Genomic DNA, 328 nt, shown 5'->3' on the forward strand with positions numbered 1-328 from the left:
GGAAGAACCGGTCCGGTACGGCGGCCGGGAGGGCGGGAAAAGCGGCAGCTACGGCAGCCGCGAAGGGACACGGCGCCGCGCCTCGTCGATAGGCTCCTTCCGCCGTCACTCTTCCCCTTCTCCCCGCCCCCTCGCTTCTCATAGGCTGGCCATTTCCACTGCGGGGCCCCGCGGCGCTGCGCCTCGCCGATAGGCTTCAGTCGCCGTCACTCTTCCCCTTCTCCCCGCCCCCTCACGTCTCATAGGCCAGCGATTTGCATACGGGGCTCAGCGGCGCCGCGCCTCGTCGATAGGCTCTCTCTGCCGTCACTCTTCCCCTTCTCCCCGC

Source organism: Ciconia boyciana, chromosome 34 (assembly GCF_034638445.1).
Source record: "Ciconia boyciana chromosome 34, ASM3463844v1, whole genome shotgun sequence".
Taxonomy (NCBI): domain Eukaryota; kingdom Metazoa; phylum Chordata; class Aves; order Ciconiiformes; family Ciconiidae; genus Ciconia; species Ciconia boyciana.